This window comes from Lonchura striata, chromosome 1A, assembly GCF_050655825.1.
Source record: "Lonchura striata isolate lonStrDom1 chromosome 1A, ASM5065582v1, whole genome shotgun sequence".
Taxonomy (NCBI): Eukaryota; Metazoa; Chordata; class Aves; order Passeriformes; family Estrildidae; genus Lonchura; species Lonchura striata.
The window spans coordinates 37892571-37918830 of NC_140741.1; the positions used below are offsets into that span (position 1 = coordinate 37892571).

At 41.0% G+C, this 26260-nt stretch overlaps 1 long non-coding RNA gene across 9 annotated transcripts in view; it reads left to right on the forward strand.

Moving 5' to 3' along the window:
- Nucleotides 1–26260, forward strand: part of LOC146763449 (uncharacterized) — a 159588-nt gene that overhangs the window by 126775 nt on the left and 6553 nt on the right. For 8 of the 9 annotated variants that reach the window (XR_014951781.1, XR_014951787.1, XR_014951783.1 and 5 more), the window contains one exon: nucleotides 658–13838. This is a non-coding gene — a long non-coding RNA (uncharacterized LOC146763449). The remainder of the gene's footprint in view (nucleotides 1–657; nucleotides 13839–26260) is intronic. The other variant, XR_014951782.1, reaches the window with a different exon arrangement.

The following is a 26260-nucleotide window of genomic DNA, read 5'->3' on the forward strand; positions in this document are numbered from 1 at the left end:
AGAGTTTGAAAATACCAGCATGAATAACAAAACCCAGCATAATTAACAATTATGGGATTTTTTTCACAGTAAAAGATCAGTGATCAGAATGAAAAAAAACCCCTCCAAACTCACTTTCTCCTTACTCTGAAATGATAAATAGCTAAACACAAGAAAGAGAAATGGTCAGACTTTTTACACACGACAAGCAAGTTCCTACTGGATTTATCACAGCAATAGTTATGTGATGAGCCAGAAATCATGGAGGCATCCTAGGGAAGAATTTTTGTTTCTGGAGAGAATGGTAAGGTCACTGGGCAAGCAAAGAAGAAGGCTTGTATTCACTGTACTCCAACTAGAGCCTCAGATTAACATTTGGAGCTTTAATTTGAACAATGTCAAATACCATAGTGCTTAGAAGCAGAAGTACAAATATTTGCTCTTAGAATTAAAGCTTGTATTCTTTCACCAAAGCTTATATGCTGCTACATTTTAAAATATAGAGTCACATATGAGATCAACGTGGCAGCATATGATGTTAGACAATCAGAAGATCCCATGTCCAGGATACTTCCAACCCTGTGGGCTGGAAGTCAGGAACCCTTGGCTGTGCTAAGAGCTGGGGTCCCAGCATCTTATTTCTTGTAACCAGTCTTTCCTTCTCTTTTTGTTCGGCAGCTTGGCAGTCCAGGAGCTCACCTGAGGGAGTGGATCAACACTAAGATCCTTCCACTTGCCACATGGGATCTCCAATTTTCAAGGTGTTTCTGCCCATCTTCTTATTGTGCTTTTGCTTCCTTTTAGGCATCAAATATATATCACTGTAGGAGCAGCATTTTGAGCTTTCATGTAGGCTGTAGGAGAAGCAGTCTCTCTCTTTTCTGAATGATTTAATCATGTGATCAGAAGCATCCTCAGATGGGAAGAACCAAGAGTGCCTTTTTGTAGATGACCCAGCAGTCTGGGTGATAAAGCTGGAAAGTCAGAGGCTGCTGCTGCTGGGGGAATACTGATGGAACTGGACCATTGATCTGGCTGCATATGGCTTTCTTGCAGTTTTACTTCTCTTGACAGGAAAGCACCCCTGCCATCCCAAATAGGTACAAAATAGGTACTTAATTAGCACACTAATTAGAATAGCAACATCTTTGTCACAGCATGGTTTTAAGGATTAAATGCATTTTGATTACCAGGTTAGCTCTCAAAGGATAGGCAAAGGCCACATTATTGTGGTGCTGAATATGAAGCAGTGCTGCTAAGATTTAAAAGAAAGATGTGTGCTCAAACAGTTCAATGCAAAGACACAGATGGTTCTGGAATACTCACATGCAGAAATGTAGAAAGCAGAAAGATTTTTTGTGTCTATCTCTAGTGTTAAATTGAGGTTTTAAGGATGTTAATTTGGGACTTCAGGAGTCAGCTGGAAAACTTAGTTCCTGTTGTGAAGGTGGTAATTGGAGGCAAAAAGCTTTTTCACACATATTGAGTGCTCAGTTACTTGGATTGTGTGAGTTGTATTTCACATAATACAAAGTACCTCACAATTGTACCCGTGCAGTTGTGGGCATCAAATTGTAAAGAATAGCTGTCTGACAGTCTGCTTGGTCCTTAGCTGTTTTTCTAAGCCGACAAGGCAACTTTGGCCAGCACGGTGGGAGAGTAGCTACATCCAAATAAACAGTCTGATTCCGTTTCTTTCCTTTGCTAAATGAAACGTGCATAGAGGGAATAGCAACCCACGGTGTGCAGAACACAGCATTCACAAACAGCAGCTTACTGTAGAAATACACTGTGTTGTCAAGGAAGGAGATTTTTTTCTTTTTTCATCCAAGATATAAAGATCTTTCCCAATGCATGATGCTCATTCACCCTTTCCAGGCTAGCAATGCTGTAAGCCCTAGTTTCCAAAGCTGTTCCAAGGAATAGTTGTCTCATTGCCCTGATGGCTGTGATTTGTTCCAAACCCTTTGGAGTATCCAGGGAATGAAGCACTGCAGGGTCTCCCAGGGAACACAGGGCAACGTCCCGCAAACTTCCCCGGGCTGAGGGTACTTCTGCAGAACAATAGGCTGAGCCGTATTTCACTGTCAGCACGGTGACAAATGGTGGCCCACTGAGCCCCTGAGCCGTATGTAACTTGGCTGGCAATCAATGGCAAAGGTCACGAATTGTCGTCTTACATTTTAAAGCTCGGTGAGACGGTTTTGTGCCGTATTAGTCTCTGTGTATTAAGTTTCAGCAAAGGGAGGGGCAGGGGAGAGGGAAGAGAAAGAGATTTTTTTATCTGGAGTTAGGTGATGTTAAATATTTGCAATAATTAGATAAGATTGTGTGTGTCAAACTCTATAAAGAACAGGTCATGATAATAAAATATTTTTCACTCCCTCTGACTCCTTGCCCCCCAGTACATACATGTGTACACACACTTACACACACGCACACACACACACAAACTTTTTAAGTGGTTTCAGAGCTTTTTTAAAGAAGCCAGACCCATATTCTTTCCCATCCCCTTATTTCTCAATGGGACAATGAATCCATATTCTGCACATCCTTTGAAGTCTCAAAAATTAGCCAAAGTAAGTGAAAATCCACTTCCCATCTCTGATCATTCTGTGCTCAGCATGGAGCTTTTAAAGCCTTACTAACCTCCATTGCCACGGCAGTGTCCCAGAGCTAACACCACAATGACAGCTGATGCTTCAGCTCCTCTTGCGTTTCAAAAGAAGTATACAAACAGGTGTACAAGGATACCCCCAGTGTAATCCTGACTACATTTAAAAGGAGACTTGACCACATTGAGCCATGCAAAAACCTGATGTAATGATGTGATTATGCAGATATGTCCCCATGAACTGCAGCTCTTTCTGACAAGTGAAGAGAAGCCAAGGGGAGGACCAGCCTTACTCCTTCTGTCCAAAACAAAGCCTGCCTTCACCCCAAGCCTTCTCCTAATGGAAGGAAGTAATTTTCCTGAGTAAAATGGAATTTTGAACATTTCTCTTATTCATATCCTCTCACATCTCTAGCTGCTGTCACATGTATGTTATTGAATTGGGATCTATGATAGTTTATCAGGCAGAATGCCTGAAGGCTCTGGTAAGCAAAGCTATTACAGTAGTAGAAACACCAGGGAAATCACAAGAAAATCATTAAGATGGAGAATGATTTAAAGACAGTGCCACCACTCCAGAGGTCTACCAGTTAGGAGGACCATCACTTAGCTTTTTTAGTTCATTACAGTCTAGTAAATCTGGTGTCAATGGAAAGTATATCTAGGGGTGGAATTGCAGTCACTCTTTACAGACAGATGTCTTCTACATCTGAATAAATTTGTCTTCTGCATCCCACTTCCTGCAGAGGGAAACATGGGGTGCACCCAGAGGAGTTGTCATGTGGAGTGATAACCTGAGCATCCTTCTTCCACTGCATGGGTGGTAGGACCAAGTAGGGAGGCTGTGTGCTCCTTTCCTGCAGAGGTGCTGGCTGATGGCTCCCATGTACAATGGGGTTACAGTTCCTCAAGTGCCTTCATTGCGTTTTCTTCCTCGCATATCTGCTTAGCAATAGTTTTCTTTGTTCTGGGACCTGACTACTCTGCAAAAAGGTGAAGTGTGGAACTTTGTCCCAGATGTGTGCTGCAGTTGACTGTGACTGGAACCCCTGGACACAGGGGAATGAGTACTCTCCACAGTTGGTACTCTCTCATGACTAGTTCAGGGCACCCACAGAGAAGATTTCCTACAGGTGGTCATTGCACACAAGAGCCGAGACCACCATGCTCTACCAAAAACTGATGCATAAGGTAATAAGTGGAAGCAACCATCACTGTTCCCTTCCACATTTGTTTTTCCAGTGCAAATGCTTTTATGAGTACAAATTCAGGAATGTTAGGCATGATATTGTTATTGATTCCTTCAAGCTCATACTTGTTTCTGAATTACTAAACTATTAGATGTATGTTGATGATGTATGCTGAACAAATTCAGCACCTGCATGATATGAACGGGCTTGCAAGGCCCCAGGTCAGGGTAGGACTCTGCAGGATGTATGGAATTGACTGTAAGATGGCACTCATATGTAAGCAATCCTTGTAAGAGATGTTGAACAAGAATAACATCAAACCCTGCTCTTTCTGACGGGAATTTTGCACTTTGTATTGATGTACCCCTGAGGAATTAAATAGCATTTGAAAATATCCATACAAACACACTTAGTGCTGCTCAGGGAGCAGAGGTAGAGGACACAGAGTGGGTGCTCTCTCTTCCCCTGGCTGTCGTGCAAGGAGATGATGCAAGTGAACAAAGCCGTACCCAAGGATAATTTAAAACAAAGAGAAAGATAATACTTTTGAAACCAGGGCCATAATTACTATTTATTTCATCAGCAATTTTCCTTATTATGGTGCACAGCATTTGTTACCTAGGCAACAGATTTCTGTAGAGGACAGGATCAAATGAAAGTAAATCAGGCAAAATCTAACACCAACATCAATATTATATTTAAAAAACAAAAGATTAGAGAGTTGGCATTTCACCTAAGAGTTGTATTTTTTATTGTTGTCACTGGCAGATATAAACAATGGTTTGCATCTAAGCAATACCTTTCTCTACTGTGACTGACTGATCTTTTCCATATACATATACAAAAAAAGAGAATTTTACAGAGTTCTGCTCCTGTAATTGTAGGCATGAATGAGTGACATGCAATATACTTCTGCAGCCATGTGTAGAAGAAGCAGTGTTGACTTGTCTAACCTGATATTTTAATGTCAAGCCCTTGCTCAAGCCCAGCCTCCAAGTTGTTTCTGAGCTGGTATGTGCTTTGCTGTGGGCTCAGGCAGGTATTTGGTGTACACCTGGGGAGGAAAGTCAGTGTCTGCTCACTGTTATACACCTGCTCTCTCTTGGATTACTTGAATAGATGAGAGTGTGTGTGTGGGGGGGGGGGGGGTCAGGCTCCAGCTGGAGCATATTTATGGTTGCCCTAAGCTCAGGTGCTTTGAGTGAAACTGTTAGGCAGGGATATGTATGGATGGAGAGCAGGGCAGGATGCTTAATGTCCTTGTGCTTGTCTGCAAGCCTGTCTTAATCTCACAGCATAAGCAGAGGCCCAATACCATTTTATGAATTCATAAATAGTGTGCAGTTTGATGATTTTCCTATCCATTGGCCAATAACTAAATTAAAGGACTGAAAATTTACAAAACAGATTTAGGGAACAGTGTGCAGACATACTTTCAAATGTAGCATTTGGAGATAAACAGATGTATTTCAGGACTTGCTTTTATTTGAAGAAACACTGGAAATGTAAGTCAGTGAAGATTAAAAATTTTAGGAAAGGAATCTGATTCTAACAGATATTCTAGAGTCCAAGGCAGAATGAATATGAAAGACAGGTCTAAGCACTATAAGCTATACATCAATCTCTTGCTAAAGTCTGCTTAAAAAATTCTAGTCAGGAAACACCAGACAGCTTGTAATGAACCATTACCATGGGTTTTTTTGCACATGCTCTCATTTGACTTTTTGCTTTTTCTTTCTTGTAAGTACAGAACAAAAACCAAAAAACCTGAACAAAAAATGCTGTCTTGAGAGTTCATTTTTTTTTCCTAGGCTCATATTAAGTTCATAGTAAAGACCAATGCTCAAATATTCCCTCTTTCTTAGGCAGCTCTTCCACTACAATCTTAATGGCAGATTTTCCCAGCAGATTTTTGACATGCTATATAGACTTGACTAGGTATTGTAGGCTTTCCTTTTCAGATTGGGCTCTTCTACTCTTGGCAAACCACTGTCTTTAATGTCTAACCTTTCTCAATCTAGCTCAGCCTTCCTGCATCCCAGGGCTGCTGAAGCACCAGGACAGTGGTAGCACTTCTGGATGAGCTCTGTAGCTGCTTTGTGGCTGCCTGTCCTTTGCCTCCTCTGCAGAGGCAGCACTGGGGTAGGGTGCCAGGCTGCAGGGCTGGAGCTTGCTGCTGGGAGTCACACACCTTCTGGTGATGCTCTTCACAGCTGTGCCACTGCTTTTGTCCTGCCTCTCACATAGTCTCTGAGAGCACACAAAAATCACTGAGAGAAAAAAAAGGTCCTGACTGTTAGAGCCATTGGGCAAAAAAATATTTTTCTGGGAAGAGTTCTTGTTGCAATATGACCCTAAGGTAGTGCCCATTTTCTGAGAGCCTTTACAAGTTACAGCTGCCAATAATCCCAGAGTGGTAAATAAGGCCAGCTGCCTGACATTGGGAGAGCAAGAGCTATTTAGTAATCTGAAACAACCTGGATTGCCATGCCACACTTGGGTTATTGAAGATGCACTTGGGGAGATTTTCATCTGTCTGTGCTGAAAATGTCAGAGGCTTTTCTTGGTAATATGCATCCCATCTATAGATTTGGTATTTCTAATAATCCCAGCAAATACAGGAAAGACCATTCCATTTTAATACAGATGGAGAAAGAAGTACACATGTTGAATCATTCACTTGTTGGCAAAAGGAAGGAGTTTTACTCAACTTTGGCAAAAGTAGGCATTTATTAGTTGCTAAGTTTTCCCAAATCCTTCCTGATTACTTCCTTCACAGAGTCTTAGGGAGGGGCAGGACTTTGGAGGTAACAGGTTTTGATAATGTGTTTTCACTGGCATCTGTTACTGTTAATAATTTGCAAAAGTCTCCTGGTTCTTTTTTTCCGAGAATATCCTGGCTGTGCCTCAATTTTATTGCATGCAAATTCCCCACTTTGGTTTTAATAAGCCATTGAACTGTGTATGCCACTCGACTGTTGTTTTTGGAGCTGCTCAGAAATTATTTTTCTTAATGAAAATTATGCTTTATGATGAAAAATGAAGCTCATGTTTTCAACTGAAAATGGTTTTGTTTTGATACCTCAAGTGTCTCATGGGAGCAGTAGTCTGCATGCTTCATGTTCCAAAGCCTTCAGCTGTGGGGGTTTCTTAAACCAACTGCTCCTCCCTTGACCTGCTGTGTGAGTTCTCAGCTGTAGGATTTGTCATAGGATATCTAATCCAGCTAGAAAACCTGGGCAACAGAGGGAATGGAGGCAGCTACAGCTTTCATGAACTACCACGAGGACAATCCTGAAATGTTTTGGGTTTTTAAAGAAAAAAGCCAACACAATGACAATTAAAAGAAAAAAAAGCCAGGAAAAAAAATAGGTTATTTAGATTTCTGGCAATTTGTTGTGAGGGCTTGGCCTTGGCTGGATGCCAGGTTTTCACTAAAGCTTCTTTATCACTCCTCTCCTTAACTGGACAGGGGAGAGAAAATACAATGAAAAGCTCATGGGTTGAGGCAAGGACAGGGAGAGATCACTCACCAATTACTGTCACCAGCAAAACAGACTTGACTTTGGGGAATTAATTGACTTTTTCACCAAGCAAGTCAGAGCAGAGTAATGAGAAATAAATCTAAATCTTATAAAAAACCTTCCCTCCACCCCTCTCTTCCTGGACTCAAATTCACTCCTGCGTTTCTCTCCCTCCCCACCCCAGTGGTGCAGGGGAAAAGGGGGTGCGGACAGTTCATCACACATCTCTGTTGCTCCTTCCTCCTCAGGAAGAGGGCTCCTTGTGCACTTCCCCTGCTCCCATTTGTGTCCCTCCCATGGGAAACAATGCTCCATGAACTTTGCCAATGTGAGCCTTTCCCACAGGCTGTAGTTCCCTATGAACTGCTCCAGTGTGGGTCTCTTCCATGGGGCACAACCCTTCAGGAACAGGCTGCTCTGGCCTGGATTGTAAGTCCTGCCAGGAGCCTGCTCCTGCTTGGGCTTCCCATGGGATCACAGCTTCCTACAGGCATCCACCTGCCCTGGATGAGGTCCTCCAAGGGCTGCAGGTGGATCTCTGCTCCAGGGCCTAGAGCACCTCATCCTCCTCCTTCTTCACTGACCCGAGTGTTTGCAGAGCTGCTGCTCTCATGTATTCTCACTCCTCTCTCTGGCTGCTCAATTTCTTTTTCTCCTTCTTAAATACATGATCCTGGAGGTGCTGCCACCATCACTGATGAACTTAGCCTTGACCAGTGGAAGGTCCATCTTAGAGCTGGCTGGTGCTGGCTTAATCAGATGTAGGGGAAGCTCCTGGCAGCTTCTCAAAGAAGCTGCTCCTGTAGTCCCCTCACTACCAAAACCTGGTCATGCAAACCTAATACACCCGCTTTTTGAAAAAGATGAAACTGGTAAATGGCTAGTTCTCACCAAGAATTTCATTTAGCTGAAAACTTATCAGAAAACAGTGTGATAAAAAGAATTTGCATATCATTATCTGTTTTCCCTTTTTAAAGAATAATGCTGTATCTGCCAGAGAGCAGATCTGTGCTGCACCAGGGGGAGGTTTATCAAATATATATCTCCTGAAATTGCAAATGGCTGCACCTGAGATATGCTATCAGAAAGCACTGAACTCAAAGGAAACTAGGAAACATAACTGACCAGCTGTGCTTGAGGGATTAAACTCTCCTGCTGCATAACAAACCTGTAGCACATAAAAATACTGAGCTTTCTACATTACCTACAACTGCTTTCAAATTATTGCAGGCTGATTTTCAAGGTATTTGGACCAGACAATCTTGCAAGAGGGGGTCTTTTAAATTTCTTGGGTACTGGCTTGTTAAGGTTTGTCGTGACTGCCTCTTGAATGTTATCTGTTTTCCTGTCTGTGTTCTCTTCTTACTATATGGTCTTAGATCTTCTGGAAAGTAAATATATAGTCTTTTCAAGTCAGAACCTGGTGTTTTGTTTTGGCTGTCCTATGGTGGCAGCAGGTCTTGTCATTATGTTCTCAGACACTCTCCTCTCCTGTTTCAGCCATCTCTTCACTTCCCTTGCTTTGCTGTTTGCACAACTGGGCCTTTCTCATGCTTTTGTCCTCTTTGTCATGGGTCTCTGAGTTGCTCAGTACATGTCTGAAGGTTTTCTTTCTCTTTTTATTGCAATGGGGTGCCCCAGACAGGTTTTGCAGCACTAAATGAAGTTGGGGAGGAGTTTCCTTCTATCGACTGGTACACTCATTGTCAAGTTTGCTTTTTTTGTGAGAATTGACGATTTTCCATCTACAATTGAATTATTTGCTGGTCCTTATGGCTTTGTCTCAAATGCTTTTGGTGTTCTTGATCTGTATTAAACTTGTGTTTTTCATGTCAGTGAACTGCTTGGTGAGATGTTCTCATTTTCTAGCTTCCCTGTGCTCAGTTCTTTCTATGTCCGTTCTTCTGACACCATTTTAACCACACAGAAGCTAAACAATTGTTCCTTGGGTACTGGGAGTCAAGCAAAAAATGTTCACTCTTTCAGGCCAATTAAAGGCTTTTTGTATTCTTTCAAAAGTATCAAGCACTGAAGAAGAGGTGATTCACAAAAATTGGTGTTATTTAGGCACATTAATTAAAAACAAACTATTGTGTCTTCCAAGACACATTATGTATTTTGTCTCCCTCTCTCCTGCTCCTGTGAGACTGATGGATTCATTGACTGAATCCTTTGATGTCAATGGGATGAAAGTCACAGCCAAATATGCCTATGAGCTTTCAAGATTACTTGGTGTATTTTCTGATTGCTTTAATAAGGATTCTGTAGCAAATCTACAGCTACCAAGATAATTTTAATATAACAACAGTGTTTCTCATATATATATTGTGCCTAGGAAAAAATGTCTTTAGGATATTTCTGGAGGCTGCTCTTCTAAAATATTATTTTTGACTGATAATCTGATAGGAAAACATGTTTACCTATCATGCAGTCAGTTTGCTTCTTTTGTTAAACATGACTATATAATCTAAGATCTGCCTTTCATTCAAAGAGCTTGAATTGCCTGAGAGGAAGTAACCAAGCTGGCAGTTTTACTCCAAAATGTCAGCACCTGAACTGCAGCATTAACTCCCACGTTGGCTAACTCTTTGAGATGTGGCCAAATATCAGATTTAGAGATTATATTTTTTAAGGGCCTAGAGGTTTTTAATCTGCATGGGCAAATGAAGTTTGCTTCTCCCTGACTGATATCAGCTGTGTGGATTCTGCCTGTGTCACCTGTGTGACAGTGCTGTGGCAGGTGGGTGTCCCTGTAAGTGCCTGTAGTGGTTCTGCAGAACCACATGGAGTAAAATGCAGTAAATGCATACTATGACTAGAAAATAAGCAGGTATCCATCTACTAAAGGATCACAGCACCTTCTGCATGAAAAGCATTGGTTGCTGTGCAGTCACAGTTTAAAGAGCAAATGAACACTTTAGATGGTTTTCATTTATTAGCTTGTTCTGTCCAACATAGATATGAACATTGATTTTTGCTTCCCAGAAAAGAGAACTGCAAGTCTCCAGGTATTTTACATGTTTATTTAATTTTTTACAAATAACTACCTATAGCTTTGTGAACATTAAAATTAATCAATTTAGGTTTAATTGAACTGTGTTTCAAAATCACAACATATATTTTTACTCCTTAAGTAAATTAAAAATAAAAACCAGAAAACATAACTGCTGAGACTATAATTGACCAGTATTTATCTCTTTAATCACTTGTTGGTTATGTTCCAAGCTTAGCATCTACAACTGAATATTCAACAAACTACCAGCAAGATTTTCTTTCTGGACTACTGCTTCAGTGCTCTAGGCATTTCAGCTGTTAGTAATCTAGCCAATACTCAGTCCTTAGTATGCTAGATCTGTGCCAGAAACTTTCCCCCACATAGGCAAGTGTCTTTGACTTCAGTACAGTATTAAATAACTAATGTTGTGACAATCTTTCAGAAATGTCATCACTCCTGCTTGTCAAATGACTCTTCAGCACATTTACAAACCAGCTGATAGCAGCTTAAATAGTGGCTTCAAAGTGTAACTTCATTTACAGATCAGAAGAGACTTTAAATTTCTGTTAGAGTGATTTTACAAACTATTAAAGAAGCTGCGAGGCACAGGGGTGCTCTCAGGAAAACAGGGAGGAGCAGTGGATCCCATGCGATTCCCCCTACAGCCCCTCCATGCCCCTGCCACGAGTGACAGTACTCCACTGAGCTCCTCCCCAGAGAGGGCTTCTTCCAGCTAGGGAAATACACAGGCATCCACACACTCTGCCTCTTCCTATTTATTAAAAAAATAATAATCTGAAAAGCCTTTCCTATCTGTATTGTTGTACAACAGCAAAATGGTATAACTGCCCTGTGGCTCTGATATATAGTCAGATTGCAGATGCAATAGAATGGGCAGTAGATTTCCACTAACCCACTCCCATTTAAGCTCAGGTGACCAACTATTATTTTCTATTAATATGTTGATCTTTTTCTTATGCAAACAACAGGAGATGGAATATGGGAAGAAATAAAGAGGTGGATGTGAAACTGAATTTTCTTTTTATCATCAGCTAATTCACCTTTTAAAACCTATGTACAATCTACAGTGGCTTTGAGTATGGACTTACAGCATTGTGATGCCTGCCTCATATTTTGTCTGTTTGAATGTATTTATATTTAATCAGGGTACTGTGTATCTTTCCAGATACTGCCTTGCCTGCAGCTATAGCAGCAGCCTTTTAGAAGAGTCTTTTAAATTGTAATTAAATAAAACAAATAGAAACAGAAAAAGTGCAGAAACTGTTAATGGAGGATAAGAGCATTCAGGATGCAAGAGGTACTATTTTTCTGTATTGACCTCTAATAATTTGCATAAACCACCTGCCTTAGTTTATCCAACTGTTAAATTGTTATAAAAGCACATTTCCCCCCCAAGGGTTGTGGACAGAACTCATTAATGTTTCATAAACACTTTCAAATACTTATCTAAGATCATCCTAGTCACAGAGGTTCACACTAATGAGATCGAATAATGAAAGGTAAAAAACAAGTACTATTATAATATTACTTATTCACTTACAAACAAAAATACTTCGACAGTGTATAACCATTATGGCATCTTTACAATAGGGATTTTATAATATTTTTTAATTTAAGCATTATTTCTAATTAACATTGCATTAATTCCATAGCAATAACAGTTTTTCCATTGACAAGACAATTTAAATTCTGACACTAATAGAGATTCTGTAATTAAATTCTTTATAACACAGCTTTGCCTCTGATTTTTATCCATCTCCATGCACAGGGCTGCCAGTAGCTCCCCACAATGACTTGATGACTACACACAGCATCTGCAGTTTGTCCACTTCAGAATCGTGGAGATTTTAAAGATTTGCTACATTAATGAAGTCCAAAGACCTATCTGCATATTCAAAGGTGAAGTCTCTTCCAGACAGATTCAAATATTTTTTGTAGGATACTCTCAACTTTTCTTGAAAATGCTCTCTGAAGGTAGTATTTAGTGCCTTGTGGGGAATGATCAGTCCTCCAAATCTGGGCATAAGGTGCAGGCTGAATATGCTCAGATAAGGTTTAAGGCTGCTCTGGGCAAAGTTGGTAGAATTATGAAATTTATGAAATCAGAATTTCATAAATACATGAAAAATATTATATACTGTTTTCCAGGGTTTTTTGTTTGTTTGTTAGCAGTCCTAGGACTGCCTAATAGATGTTAGTGTTGTTTACACAAGATTACCCAAAGAAGTGCCTTATGGATACAGGGATCTGTGCAAAGATTTCCTTTCTATTCTACACATATTTAAAGCCAGCTCTAAAGCAAGGTAGAAAAGGGAAGTCCTGCTTTGTAGGGATTAATATATTCTTAGTTGACTGCTCCTAGTGAAACACTTGAGAATGTGTGTTCCATGAGACAGAAAAGCTGAAATGTTAACAGTGAATTTTTTCAACATTGTAGAAACTAATTTGCAAGAAGACTTTAAATTCACAGTTCCAGTGAAATTAATAAGTTGCTGCTGAATATTTTGATTTATCTGAAACTGCTTCCAACTGGAAAAATAAAACAGCAATTGAAATACTGAATCCTGCTGTTGATTTTTGAGGCTATATGATTTTGAACCACTCTTCTTAAAAATACCTTTTTCAAGGAGGCTTGTATGGGTGCAGGTAATGCACACAGCAGTGTAGAAGGACAGTTCAGCTTGGGTACATAGCCTTGTCCTCCAGCTGGGCCCTTCTGCCCCTGGCAGGGTGCCTAGGAAAGACAGCCTGTAAATGCAGGCACCCGATTTAGAGGCTGTAAGGCTCCTCTTTCACATAAATAAAACACTTCACCATGGATTTTTCTCAACTTCACATAATCAGTTTTTACAATAGGAAGAAGATAATAAGGAAAGTAGCAGAGGATTTCATGTGGCAGAAAGAACGTTGTGATTACCCAGTAATGTTTCCTTCATTAATTGCTTGGAAAAAAAAAAAAGTCTGTTTACAAAGGTAAACAGGATTTACTGGGCTACCATGTAGCCACAGGATATAAATACTTGAACAGAAAAAGACAAAAAATAAGTTTTAATTGTAGATGCTTGATGTGCACTGGAAGCAAGCAAATAAAGTCCAGCATGAAAACTTTATTTGCCAGGAATCTGTATGTGAATCACTGCTGAAAAGCTATAGTTTATCCAACTTGATTTATGAATCTGTTACATGTTAACCTGAAATAGCTTTTGAGGGTTCTGAAGGTAAAAACAAACATGGATTTTGCTGCTTTATGAAAATTATTTAGGTCTTAAGGGTCTACGTGCTTTGCTACTGACCTACTGAATTCCATGGAACATGGAATCTAAAAATGTGGGCCAGAGTTGGCTTTTTTTTTTTTTTTTTTTTTTTTTTTTTTTTTGAGAGGTTGAAGGCTGTGAATTTCTACTATGATGACCAGAAGAAAGCAACTGAACATAAGGGACACCTATAGACTTACAGACTGTGGAATATTAAAGATAAAACAACCCACTTCTTCCTAATCAGCTTTGTTGATACAGGTAAGTAATTTAGAGTGGGCCTTTCTTTCAAAACTTCTCCTTGTCTTGTCTCTAAAGTACATATGGCTTTTCCCATCTACATGGATAACCTTCTGAATGCTTATCTTCTAATGAAACACAGAAGAAAAATGTTCCTTTGCAAGTCTCATGGAAAGAAGCATTTCTTGCAAGCTTTCCATTTTGCCCAACACATTTTGAAGGTCTGCCAGTTGTATCAACAACAAAACAGCATTGGGTTGTGTTAAACAGGAGTTAAAAATATTATGTGCCTGTCCCAGAAACCATGATCACATTGTTGATCTTTGTAACACAACCAGGGCACAATTGCAATGAAATGTAGAGGCTTTGCCTACAGGAAGACCACAGTTCCCACTGACACCAGGAAATGGAAGTACCCTTAAGTATATGCAGACATTGATCCAGAGGCAGGAAAACACCCACCAGAGCAATTGAACCCTGTTCTAATGAAGAGATGGGATGAGACAGTGAAAGGCCCTGACTTTGCCCACAGCACCCACAGAGCCTGAGCTCCCCAGTGAGCTGGAAGCTGCTGACCTCACAAAACACTATCAACCAAAAGTGACAGCCACTCCTGTCACAACTCATCTTTGCAGCTCAAGGACCACAAGTAAAAAGCTCACTGGAGAGAAGGTCTAGAGAGGATGTCTTCTGAGTGTTTGACAGAGCCTGGCCATTTCATTGCTATTCTACCAATACACTATAGAGGGTACTAATAAGGCCGTTGTAATTGAAACAAGAATTCGGAACTCAGTTCTTCAAAAAATTGGAGCCATACAGGCAAGATTTTGGTTTTATCTGACGCATTGTACTCTCATTGCACCAGAATAGCACCAATGGATGTAGCTGTGGGGGAATATGGGGCTGTGCAGCTTCTAGCATTGCTCGCTGCTATTGTACACTGCTGGCTACACTGGTGAGCAGCCACCTTCACTGCAGGGTCTAAACCAGCAGGCACAGCTGGATGTGCTAGAGGAAGTTGGCCCCAGGTCTGTGCCCACTCCTTCCCTCTTCAAAATCCACATATTGTGTCAAGTTCTTCTGAGATGATTATATCTTATTACCCTAAGCCCTCATTTTTGCTTAGTTGAAAAGAATCATTACACACCTGATGATCTGGAAGCTTCACTGTAACATTTCAAAATCCCACTCTTAATTAACAAAGGGGGAAACCCAGCACAGAAGACTTACTATGCCACTTTTTGATGCCAGCAAATCCAAAAGGAGTCTTATTTGAAGCTTACAGACATAGCTTTGGACTTAGGACTGACTTTAAAATTAATCTGAAAAAAATATATAAGAAGACATTAAAACTGATCTCTCGCCTCGAATGAGAATACTGATGCTACTTCATCCGCACTTAGAAATGTGTGGGCTGAGTGTACAATGTTTGCACTGAACACATCCCTCGTTGTGTAACAGAATTAAATGAATAAAACAGAAAGTGTTTTCTTTCTGTGGCACCCATTTTGCAAATCTTTTTAGAATCACCAGACTCTTAAAGCACCTGTAGAATCTCCAGGGCCCCAGACTGCTGGGGTTTCAAGCAGACCTCTTACAGACAACATCATTGAAAAGCCTCTAAGTATGAGCCCATCCTGAAAACTACAATTTGCATTGAACTGCTTCAGTTCTGATATTGCAGAACATCTTACACCTTGGGAAGGCGAGCACATTATGAGCAAAAGGGCTGGTCACAAGCTGCAGGCTGCATCCTGAATCAATGCTGATGGCAACAAACAACATAACATCCAAAACTGCCTGTTTGTAGCTCACTGATCTGAATTTATTTAGTTAAATGTTTCCTATGATTACTTTCAACATGGGAATCATGGCCTTTAGTGCAGTTCTTATCAAAGGAATCAGGCTCTTATTTCTCCCTAGCAGACTGAGTTTTCAGCTGTGTTAACTAGCAGATCCCTCCATTACTTTGTATTAATGCCTCCAAAATCCTGTCAATGTGGTTACCTAATTCCAGTAAATGTGTACTAAATAGCAATGCTAACAATTTAACAATCTAGTTTCAAGCAGCAAGTTACAAAAGAAGTCATCTCTGCCTTTCATTAATTTTCCCCTTAATGGTCTCATTAGTTTTTGTAGTTGGGCACAGCAGTTAATGGCCTTAACAATAAATCCTGCAAAGTGAGATTTTAAAACTTCAAGGTAGATCTGTGCTACTGGTTTGTCTTGTTATTTTCTATGTTGACCTCTGATACCTTTATTCAGGTCATTCTCCCTTAACTTTTAACTGTTTCAGAGTCTAACAAGTGATATCTAATTCTGAAATATTAAATCTGGACCACACATATGCCAAATGAGTGCTCCAGGCTCTACAAAATGATGTAGCAAGACCTTTCAGGATTACAGTAGCTTAAAATCAGAAGTATTTTAAAACAGTGACAGTGAAAACATAGTTCCTTTTTATTTGTGTCTTGAACCTCTGAACTTTATTATTCAGGTCCTTCCAGCAGCCCTGTGAGGGCCAGAAAGCCCCTTTTTAAAAAATAACAACACAAAGCCAACAGTTTTTATTTAATCATCTGACTTGAGCACCTGCAAGCTTAAGGAAGAACAAAAAGGAAAACAAAAGCCACAATCAGAGCTCAAGGCTGGTAGCCATGTGCCTGACACAAAGACCCTTCTCGTGACTTTGGGATCAGTGTACCACAATGCTAACCAGATTAGTGATAAAGATCATTGCATTCTGTGTTTCCTTTCTCTTGACAGCTTTCCTATCTGATTCACTAGGGTGCTTACTGAGTCCAGGGGTGTTCAGCCAGTGTACAACTGGAGTAAAACAGCCATGAATCATGCCCTCAAAGTGCTCTTTACCATGGCCGCTAGCACTTTATAATGTTGTCTAGAAATCCAAAAGAGTGATTTAGTCAAACCACGGCTTCTATTTCATTTTTATTAAACCTGGCTCTCTGCCTAAACTCTTGGCATTTTGAACAGTGAATATATTGCTTTATCCATAACATTTGTAACCTTCATTGATCCATTCAGGTAAAAGCACCGAGTAAAAGTCCTTTATTATTGATGTGGAAAATATTACTTCTCCATTGCTTTTTGTCCACAAACATCTGTCACTTTCTCCTGACAAATCTCCTTAAACCTTCTTTGTTCTGAGCCTAGAATTCCCATCCATGGTTATTTTGTGGGATGGTTATTTTGTTTTTTCCATATAAATCATAGCATACTTTGGTTTGAAAGGGACTGTCCAAGGTCATCTGGTCTAACCCTGTGCAGGAACATCTCCAGGTTCAACCTGACCTTGGAAGTTTCCCAGGATGGGACACCTGTCACCTCTCTGGGCAACCTGTGCCAGTGTTAATAGAACTTTGAGTGGGTAAATTGACACTGGTTCACAGCTCTTTCCCCACACCTCAGCTTTGAGTACAATAATTTTGCACAAACAGCTTACTGTGGTCACTCATCTTCTCAGAACAGAGTGGTCTTTCCCTACAGCTTTGGGGACCCCTTGCCAGGGACCCTGTTGCATTCACTGCAGCAGCGCTACCCCAGGGCAAGCATCCTTCCTGAGAGCACAGCAGGTCTGCAGCTTGCTTCTCCCAGTGTGTGCATATTTTCCAGAGGAAAGTAAATTGTCAGCATAGCTTTGTTTTCTGATTTTATCAACCCTGTTTTTATTGCCCCTTCTCTCCTGGTACCACAGGAGCCAGGCTCCCCTCAGCAGTGGGGAGCCTAACACTTGCACACCCCCAGTAGCTGTGGGTGTAATATCATGGCCAATGATTTTCTGATTTTTTTCCCCACATGATGTCTCTAGTCTCTGTATCTGACAGTTTCAGCAGTGTAAGCAATAATTTTCCTACCTGTCACAAGTCCCATGACCCAGGTGCAGCCTGGGGAAGGTTGCTCTGTGCCTCTGCTCTGCCAGGGCTGCTATTCCAGCACCCTTTTTGCTCTTATGGCTTCTGAGGCAGAAGAAGCCTCCCAAGGTTTTCGGTCAGTGCATGGCTGTCATATTTCATTTTTCCTAATACACATCCAAGTGATACCTTTGACAAGTGCATTTCCCTATGCCATTTGTTGATTCCTCCTGTATATTTCCACCTGCTGGGACCCAAAGTGTCACCACATCAGTCACAAGGGCACAGAAAATTTCACTGGCTATCTTCTGTGTCTGTGTACAGTTGGGGTTTTTTTACTTATTAGCATTTCAAATTATTGTAGCTTATTATTTATGTATGTATCTTTGGTGTGTATGAGTATGCAGTCGCCATTTTTGCTATTTGTTCATTCCCACCTGGGCCACATGTTAACTTTCTGTATATTGGTTTGCATATTGAGGGTGAATACAGGTATTCATCCCCTGTACATGAATGCTGCATGGGTCTGTGTGCATGCAAGCAGCTTACTGTATTAATCTCTTCTTCTATGTGCAGCATGTTCCTGTCTGTGTTACACAAAGATGAGCCAATGCTGTGGTTTGTTCTGCATGCAGCACAGCTCTGTCTGCATGTTAATATTTCTCTGCACCCTGATGATTTAATCATGTATTAGGGAAGGAAGTCAGCACTGCTTCCCAGTGGAGAATATTTATTTTAGGTTTCCATTTTCAGAAATTATTTCAGGATGATTCTCCACCATTATGAAAGGGGAAAAATGTAGTCCACTTGATGAAGCTATTTACTCACATTGGGAGCAGTATTATGCTCCTGCTGTACTAAAGAACATTTCTGGGTCCAGTGGGGATAGATCCACCTCCCCTGTTGATGCCATTGCAAAGTCAGGCTATCCCAAGCTCGTCATCATGTCTCCTTCTGTAGTCAGTGAAAAAAACATACAGATGTATAGACTCCCTCTGTAGACAATCCATCCTACAAGAGATGTCTAAAGCTGTGAAAGGACCACTGCCTAGGGACAGGTGTTTGTAGTAGCCCATCAAAACTTGCTGGGTTTTGCATTGCTTATGTAGGAGGAGAGCTTTACTTGCATCTTTATCTGAAGGCTGAATCCTGGGACTCCAGAAAAGCAACACTAGCTGAATTGAATGTGTCAATTTTTCTCTTTATGTTTCATGACTACAGTTGTTCTTGCAAGCAGGTTTTTCAAACCTAGACATGACCCACACTGGATAAAAAGCATTAAAGGGAGTGGACTAGAATATGTAACCTATAAAGAGTAAAGGCATTTAAATGCATAGATCCTAGACTAACCCCAAAGCCAATGAAAACCAAACCCCTTAAAATTATGAGCTGGATTATCATTCCACAGGTGAATGATCACTATCTTCCAAATGCAGAAATCATCTGAATTTTAGTGAAGGTCAAGACCAACAGCTAATGTTTGTATTACACTGTAACTGCTGGTCAAACAGGTTGTCAGTACTACAGCACTGGTGAGACCGACATGGAAGAAGCTTGAAAATGCTGAGTAAAAACAGTACAATCCAGTCAATGATCAATTAATACCCAATTTTGGATGGCTTCTTCAAGAGGACTGAAGAAAGATAAAAATTCAAGGTGAAACCTGCTGCATTTTGTAGCTATTAAAACATAAAACAGACACAGATTTGAACTTAACAAAACTACAAAATGTCTGTTATGCAGTGGAACTGGAACATCAAAAGGGTCTTGGAAGTCTAATAACATACTCAAACTGGAACAAAAGGGAAAGATATGAGCTTTCTCTTTTTTGGCTTTGATACCCTTGAGACAATCAGTAATTTGATGGATCTAGGGAAGCACACTTATTTATAGAAGAGAAAGGTTTTTATGAGTATCAGGTTGCTGATATACATAAAATTCACAGAAGTGGGCTTCTATGTTCCAAATCTCTCCTCTTAAGTGAGTTTTTTAATGTGTGATCAGTTTACATCTTATCTCTGTGCAGGGTCACAGAATGATAGAATTTGGGGAAAAATAACTGCCAACACCTAATTCAAAGGGCTGAGAATTTATTAATGATTTTTTTTTTTTTTTTTTGGAAGCTCACTGGATTTGGGTGGAGCTGAATCCAACTGTTTTAGTAAGACTGTATTGGATTTCATTGGTTTTACTATCATAAATGTAAAAATGCTGCAGATAATTACTTTTTCTCCAGGACAGTAATGGTTGATTGGTGTTAAGCATGCCTTATAGCTGTATCTTTTCATTATGTTCTTTGTTCCTGCCCTCCTCCAACATCCCATGACCCTTGATTCCTCAGTGTCCCTGTCTTCAGAGATCTATAACACTATATTTCCTTCCTACCAAGCAGCATCTTCTTTTGCTCTTAGATTTGGACTTGCGAGTGTAAAACAAAGTAAAGAAACATAAGCTAACAATTCTCTCTCTTCTGCTCTTGAGTGTCAGCAGTACCTCTGCTCTCTCTTTTATATCTTATCTTTAATGCTGTCATGCCTCACTAAGAGAGCTTGACTCATCGGTTGGACATTACTGCTTTTGGTGATGACTTGTTACTTTTTTTTCTTCTGTTTCTCACTTCTGAGTGAACTCGACAGCATTCAGTCACTGCCAGATTGTCAACACTGGACCCAGACATTCTCTGTGTTCAGAACAAATGTGGTCGTATCTTTCCAAGTACAGCATCTAAAAGCCTGCTTCCCTCTTTTTCTTTCCTCTTTCCTGGAGAGATGACACTGGCACTGGGGAGGGGGGATTTGGCTTCTTTGCTCACTTGCCACGCTGCCTTTCAGTTGAGATGCCAGCCTGGGAGGCTGCAGTGCTGCTGGTGTTGGGATGTGGCTTACAGCAGAACTGGAATGGCTGTTTCCCATCTGGTTCAGAGCAGCTGTCAGAGACAATGAATGCCAGTATCTGACAGCAGGAGCCTGTTTTTATTGTGTGTGCTTGTTTGTGTTGTGCACGTGTAACTTCTGAACTGCCTCTGTGCCGGGAAGCAGCTCTTCTCTTTGCTAATGGATGCTCATGTAAAGGTTCCTATAACCCTGTGCTGTGGTCTGCAAACCATAGCCTGCATTGCTCTGGCTCACTAGCTAAAAGACCAAGTTAATGTGTAAGTCTCAAAGTAATTTAATGAACTATTAACTGGAAATACACATTATTTATATTTTGCAAAGGGATCTGGGAGACAAGCCAACTTGACATTTTAACTAAGAATCAAAAAGGACTGTGATAAGTCCTTGGTTTAACATATAACATGACCCAACAGCTAAAACATCAGCTATGATGTGTATAGATGGTGTTTTACATAGGAAGCATGCAAGGAAAGCAGACTACCTGCAGGGTAGTCCTTCTGCAAGGACACCATGCTTTCAAGCATTGTAGAAACATTCTAAAGCCTGTAGCAAACCCACAAAATGGAACCAGCTTTAAAACTTTCCCTAACAGAACATTTTCAAATAAAAAAGTGTATGTGTTCTGCACAGCAGGTCAGTTTGGATCCCTGCCTAAGGAAAAGTGAGGACTATTTCAAAACTGATCATAGGGGAGCAAAAAAAACTAAATAGGTGAGTGACGTTAAAAACTAGCACTGCTTGACTGGAATTCTGGACAAGTCTTGTGTGAAGTTTTAACTACCTCAAGTGTCGACTGGGTAACAGGACCAGCCTTCCAGCAGTTGCTTTTGCCCATCTGGCTGAGGCACTCTATGTGCTTGGCCAGAACCTGAAAGCTTTCAGCACTGCTGGTGTGTGGCATTTAACCAGAGGGAGCAGCTGTTCCTTGTTGGAGAGCCAAGATCTTGCCCAGTTCCCAACTGAGAGCTTGTCATATAACATAGCCCCATAATGGAGATAATAATGCCTACTCTTCTTTAGAAATTACTTTGAGATCTGCCAAAGAAAAGGGCCTATTCAAATGCAAAGCCTGATGCTTTTATTTATTAATAGATATTGTGCCAGAGTCACCAATCTGCTCCTGGTGCCTAGTGTGGCTTTGAAAACAGAGGATCTGCTTGCTTCACTGAACCCAGCTGGTGAGTTGAGGCCTAGGGCTGTTTTGTGATATTGGAAGGAGAAGGAAACACCCAGATGTTAACCAGCAACTACTCAAGCTTGGTGCTTTCTTGCCCATTATTCCTCTTAAACCACAGCAAATATGGGAATGCCTAAGCTCACCCAGCAGCAGCAGCAGTGCTTCTGATGCAGAGGACTGGGCTTCTCAGAACAGTGTTGTTTCCTTACAGGATCTCATATTCTTGCAAAAAAAAAAATAGCAGTTATAGGTAAAACTATTATCTCCCCTGGGAAATATATTTTATCTAATCCCATGGGAATTCTGTGCTGTAGCAGGCTCCTGGCAGGACCTGTGGCCCTGTGGAGAGAGAAGCCCATGCTGGAGAAGGGGAGAGTGTGACAAGTCCTCTCAGGAGAGGAGGAAGGAATGGAAGGTGTCTCATTCCCCATTTGCCTGGTCTGCTTGGGGATAGGAGGCAGAGAATTTAGGAAATAAGTTGTGCACAAGAATAGAAAGGGGTGGCAGGAATGTGTTTTAAAAATTAGTTTTATTTCTTACATTCCTGTTTTGATTTGACTGGCAAGAAATTCAGTTTATTTCCCCAAGCTGAGTTGTTTTGCCCATGACAGTAATGGGTGATCTCTCCCTGTTCTTATCCTGACCCACAAGCCTTTAGTTGTATTTTCTCTTTCTAGCACAGGAGGAGAGTGGTAGAGAGGCTTTGGTGGGTACCTGGCATCCAGCCAGGGTTAACCTCCTATAGACTCAGAAGCACAGCACAGTTCACCTGATGCATTATCTTTACTACAGTGTTACCTGGCATCTCTGGAGCTTCTAGCTCAGTTCAATCCCTACAAAGATTTTCATGAAAGACAGGCAGAAAAAAAAAACAACAACAACAAAAAAAAAAAAAAAAAAAAAAAAAAAAGCAGCAAGCTTTTTTCAGTCTTGCTCTAGCTTTATCTCTCTGCTGTGAATGATTAACAGGTGAGAGGTTTGCTTGTCCAAATTTGTGCCTTCCCTATTTTGTTTTTGGCTGCACTCTCCTTGTGTGAAAAGCCTGCTACTGATTTCAGTCAATCCATGGCTCAATTCATTTTTGCCATCCTCAAGGGAGTCTTTCCATATAATCACAGAATGTCTTGAGTCATAAGAGACCTTAAAGTAATATAGTTCCAACTGCCCTGCATTTCTTCCTAATATCTATTGTAAGCCTCCCCTCTTTCGTTTTAAAGCATTCCCTCTTGTCCTGTCACTACATGAGCTTGTCGAAAGTCCCTCTCCAGCTCTCTTGTAGGCCCCCTTCATGTACAGCAAGGCTGCTCTGAGGTCTCCATGGAGCCTTCTCTTCTCAGGGCAGAACATCTGCGAGTCTCTTGGCCTGTCTTCATCGGAGAGGTGCTCCAGCCCTCTGATTATCTTCATGATCCTCCTCAAGACTTGCATCAAAAGGTCCATGTGTTTCTTAGGATGGGATTTGATGACTTTTTGAAACAGTCCTATTAAAATGAAAGCAGAGGGTATGTTTCTACCCACAAATTGGTTGCCAAACTTTATCAGATTAAATATAAATTGAAGTACCTTCACTAATGTGCTTTTACCAAGCTATCTCCTTAGGCTGATATGTTATTGTCCGTTTCTTTTGATTCCTCACATTAGGATTTCTCCTGTAGCACTTTTATCCCAGACATAAAATGATGGATAACTTTAAAGGCACGAGTTGGCGCTGCTGGGCGATGCCGAGCGGGGTGTTGGATCAGCCCGGGCCCGGCCGGTCCCGCCCGGCCGCAGAGCCGGGAGGGGGCAGCCTCGGCTCGGCGCAGCCGCCGCGGCCCGGCGCTCCCGGGCGGACGGGAAATTCCCCTCCTCAGACACAAAAATAAAACACCGCGTTGCCATGGATTTAAAAGAAAACCGAAGGGGCATTGTCAGGGAAAGGCTTTGCCGTGCTGCCCGGGCGGTTCCTGCGGTTCCGCTTTTAGGGAGAGCTGCGGGGCGGCGAGGAAAGCGGGATGGCAGCGAGGGAGCCCCGGTGGGAAGCGCGCAGGCTTGGGGAGCTCGGTGGGACGGGTGAGGGGCTGCTTTTCATCGGGTGTAGGTCAGTGCCACTCATAAATGTAGGAAGAAGAGGGTCACTGCAGCAAATCAACGGAGAAAAAGAGCAAGCTTTAAAATATCCTGTTTGCTTTGCTCGCTGATTGCTAACACCTTTTAATGATGTTCTCTCTCACTACGGGGTGGATTTTCATTGGCTTCCTTCATTTTCCATTGAAGTAACTCGGAAAATTCCAACAGCTTTGGAGGAAACAAATTCCCCTGATCTGGGATTCTCTGAAGTGTCCTTCCTTTCCAAGAAGCATAATCTTTCTGCGATAGAGAGAGCTCTGTCATCTGCAGAACCTTAATGCATCACTTTGAATGCTGAAAATGTAACACATCAGAAATAATGCCCAGTGCAAATGCGATTATACACCAAGCTCCCTACTCAGATTAAATTGCACAACATTTTAAATATCTTGCGTTATTATTATTTGGTCTTTAATTTAATTTCTTTGCCTGACATTTGAAATTTATTGAACAGTCCAAGTTACACTCAATTTAATTCACTGTCTGCAATGAATTGACTTACATAGTGATTGTGGTTGGCTGTCTTTAGCAGATACTTCCAACTTCTAATTAGCAAATTCCTGGAGCTGTAAGTGCTTTTCTTGATTTTCTTACCTCCACAGCGCTGCTGTGAATTGATAGAATCACTCAGAAAGCAAAGCTATTTCTGGGTGTCTCCCTGGTCAATAAGGAAAAATGTTCCTCTTGTAAAAGAAAACTGTTTCTCCTCTGCATGAGTCATGACTTTGCTTGTATGCACAGAGCAAAAGATTTCCAGCTTCTCAGGCCTCACTGGCATTTGGGATAGGATTCAGCCAGCCAAGATTCACATGTGGAAACTAAATATGGTCATAGGGTTACACTCCCATTTTTTGCCCATTACTCAGGCTTCTGCATAGTGTACTTCAGTGCCTACTCCCTTTTCTGCTGCTGCATATCTCCCTCTGCACTGATAGTTTACTCTGTGGATACTGCTAGTAAGATCTTAGACAGCACCAGTTACAAAAAAGTAGTGTATTTCATTTGCTTGGAGTACTACACAAAGAGAATCTGTAGTAATCATGGGAGGAAAACTAAAAGTTCAATATCTTAATAAAACTTCAGGCTAGAGGGTGTAATCTTAAGTCTTACTTGGGCTTTCACTGTAACAATCACCACAGTTTTCATGGTAAAACCTGCCAAAAATAGACAAACAAGAAGGAAAGAACATGTTGTTTTTTGAAAACAAAACATCCCATGTATTTTCAGCAACAAGTCAGAGACATTTTTATAATTATATAAAAAATCGGAAGGGTTCTGATGTCACGGAAGTCAGAAAAATATATCCTAAATTATACCACATTTCACTGTGGAGGTTAATCAGCATGACAAGGCCATTTTTAGGTTCCAGTAAGGATGTTCAGCCCCTGCTTGGGACTGGTCAACAAGTGTGGCTGTGGAGGCACAGTGAACACAAATTACTGGGCTGTCCCAGCTGTGCACTGCTCTGACCCCGAGACACAGCTCAAGCAAAGCACTGCCTCCTTTCCACCAGCTCTCCCAGGGGACCTCACAGCCAGCCCCCAGATACTTTATAGATCCATGTGGGAGTTTGATCTTAAACTCAGGCCTCAGTTCTGACTTCCTTAAGGGCTCTATGTTCTCCCTTCATCTTCTAAGCTATTCTGTGCTGCCTGGAGACAGAAGCTGCAATGTATCCACAGTGGAGAGTTGATATCTGTGTAGGTCCCACTTTCCACCTTCAACTTCTATTCAGAATTCAGTACAGAATAGTAACAGCACCATGACCAACGATTTTTATGAATTAGGCTTGTTTTCAGCAAAGCTTTTACATAGTGTCATATTTATAAATTCTCCCAGGAAATTATATGAGACCAGACTTGATTAAAACAGAATTATGGTTTACCATTACCATTACCAGGCTGGATTACCATTTGGGCAGGAGATATTTTGTTACCTGATGAATTACTTTTACCGTGTACAACCTCTATGGGACTTTGTGGCTCGCTGCAGTATTTCTACTAGAACCAAAACCCAATAGCATTTTGCAATTGCTGTGGTGACTACATGGATTAGAACCATTGAACCAGGAGTATCTTATACAAGTTTTTTCAGTCAAACATTTTAAATTACACTTATGCTTTTCTGCATTTTGTTGTGTTTAACTACAAAATAGTTACCAGTAGAAGAAATGAAAAATAAATTACTCTAACTTTATTTAGATAAATACAGCTCCTTTCCACAAGAAATACTACATACTAGAGAACTACAAAATTTAAATTCACATCTGGCTATGCAAAAAAAAAAAAATCTGGCATCTTATTTCTTTACCATGAGAACCAGCCCTTGGAAGATACATAGGATAGACAATGCTGCAGGGCAAAATGAAAGTGTTTCTACTTCTGGCATGTG